At 36.6% G+C, this 2,500-nt stretch overlaps 2 non-coding genes across 2 annotated transcripts; both read right to left on the bottom strand.

Annotated features, from left to right (window-relative positions):
• Positions 1-640: 640 nt before the first annotated feature.
• Positions 641-759, bottom strand: LOC136181617 (5S ribosomal RNA). The gene has a single exon (XR_010667964.1). It is a non-coding gene; the product is annotated as a 5S ribosomal RNA (ribosomal RNA).
• Positions 760-2,164: 1,405 nt separating this feature from the next.
• Positions 2,165-2,283, bottom strand: LOC136181580 (5S ribosomal RNA). Its single transcript, XR_010667927.1, has one exon. It is a non-coding gene; the product is annotated as a 5S ribosomal RNA (ribosomal RNA).
• Between the last annotated feature and the right edge of the window lie 217 nt (positions 2,284-2,500).

The raw sequence follows: 2,500 nt of genomic DNA, 5'->3' as shown, positions 1-2,500 counted from the left end.
GCTACTATAATAATCCTAAATCTTGTGTGCCTTAATGCAACATTTAAACTTATTTCTGCTGTTCACTGTTCACAAGTTTGCAGTATTGAAAACCTTAATAAATCCACAGTAAAAGTGACGATGCAAAATGGTCAACTTCTGAAAAATCGTCAATTGATTCTGAAAAAATATTGATTGATAAGTAAGCATCACTTGTTTGCAGGTTTTTTTTTAATTCAATCTTAATAGTAATCATTTATAATAATTCCTGATTTGGTGTAAATGTTTATTATTGATGTGAAAACATTTATAATGATGGTGAATATTTCCAGTTGAATCAAATGTATAATATGGCTACCAGAGTGTTGTGGGGAAGTAAAGAGTAACCTAAGTACAAGTAATTAAAATATGTTAATGCAGTAGTCCTTACGTAAGTAGGCTACATGTACTTTTTGAATGTAAAACTGAACTTTGAAAACAGCCTCCAGAGAGCGTAATATGTATTAATACTCACTGAAAACATTGATGAAAATTGCAACAAAAAAAAAGAGGACAGACTGCCAAATAAAATCATGTTTCATTTTCCACTGGCCTGTTTCTCTCAGTCCTTTCTCCACTAGTGAGGCAACAGCGCCCTCTTCTGGCTAAAGGAGGTATTAAAAGCTTACAGCACCTGGTATTCCCAGGCGGTCTCCCATCCAAGTACTAACCAGGCCCGACCCTGCTTAGCTTCCGAGATCGGACAAGATCGGGCGTGTTCAGGGTGGTATGGCCGTAAGCGAATGAACAGGTTGTTAAAGGGTTATTTATACATACTTAGGTTTAAAGTAACACCTCGCCAAAATTAGAGCAAGTGACTATGACCTAGTTGATTTTATTACTTTTCTACTCAAACGTGTGGGCCTATGGATAGACTTACACTTAATCTTACTAGATTCAGCAATACTTTGACGCTGGGAGTTAACTAAAGACTTGCAGCTTGTTTTTAAGACTTGTTTCACGACTTGCGGGCAAACTGAACGTTCAAACGTCTGATAAACACATTGAACAAACCGATTCCGTGAAGATTAACTTCCCTCTTTCAAAACTGGCCTGGTTAGTACTTGGATGGGAGACCGCCTGGGAATCCCAGGTGCTGTAAGCTTTTAATACCTGCTTCAGCCAGCAGGGGGCGCTGTAACCTCCTGCTATGCACTGCAGTTCTTTTTTTATTTGTCTATCATTGCTTCTACTTTCCTACAAAGTAGCTTACACTGAATTTTGATTGGGGATCATCTATAGCATATATAGGGACTGATTGTAATAATTATGAATTTTCATATAATTAGTAAGTGTTCCTTTGTGATTCCTAATGGAGGATTGTTTTTTTAATGATTAGTTACAATGGAGAATGTGAGGGGATCAAATATGTATGCCCCACAGGGTTATGATTTCTACATGAAACATTGCAATGGCTGATTTATTCATTTGTCATTCAAGATTACCTCAAAACAAGTAAGTGGTGATAAAAACATAATTTCGAGTTGTCCCTTGTATCTTAATCAATCACTGCTTAGGCTACTATAATAATCCTAAATCTTGTGTGCCTTAATGCAACATTTAAACTTATTTCTGCTGTTCACTGTTCACAAGTTTGCAGGATTGAAAACCTTAATAAATCCACAGTAAAAGTGACGATGCGAAATGGTCAACTTCTGAAAAATCGTCAATTGATTGATAAGTAAGCATCACTTGTTTGCAGGTTTTTTTTAAATTCAATCTTAATAGTAATCATTTATAATAATTCCTGATTTGGTGTAAATGTTTATTATTGATGTGAAAACATTTATAATGATGGTGAATATTTCCAGTTGAATCAAATGTATAATATGGCTACCAGAGTGTTGTGGGGAAGTAAAGAGTAACCTAAGTACAAGTAATTAAAATATGTTAATGCAGTAGTCCTTACTTAAGTAGGCTACATGTACTTTTTGAATGTAAAACTGAACTTTGAAAACAGCCTCCAGAGAGCGTAATATGTATTAATACTCACTGAAAACATTGATGAAAATTGCAACAACAAAAAAAAAAGAGAGGACAGACTGCCAAATAAAATCATGTTTCATTTTCCACTGGCCTGTTTCTCTCAGTCCTTTCTCCACTAGTGAGGCAACAGCGCCCTCTTCTGGCTAAAGGAGGTATTAAAAGCTTACAGCACCTGGTATTCCCAGGCGGTCTCCCATCCAAGTACTAACCAGACCCGACCCTGCTTAGCTTCCGAGATCGGACGAGATCGGGCGTGTTCAGGGTGGTATGGCCGTAAGCGAATGAACAGGTTGTTAAAGGGTTATTTATACATACTTAGGTTTAAAGTAACACCTCGCCAAAATTAGAGCAAGTGACTATGACCTAGTTGATTTTATTACTTTTCTACTCAAACGTGTGGGCCTATGGATAGACTTACACTTAATCTTACTAGATTCAGCAATACTTTGACGCTGGGAGTTAACTAAAGACTTGCAGCTTGTTTTTAAGACTTGTT

The sequence above is a fragment of the Labrus bergylta genome, chromosome 13 (assembly GCF_963930695.1).
Source record: "Labrus bergylta chromosome 13, fLabBer1.1, whole genome shotgun sequence".
NCBI classification, from domain to species: Eukaryota; Metazoa; Chordata; class Actinopteri; order Labriformes; family Labridae; genus Labrus; species Labrus bergylta.
The sequence above is the reverse complement of the archived record's forward strand: the minus strand, read 5'-3'. Positions and strand labels throughout refer to the sequence as shown.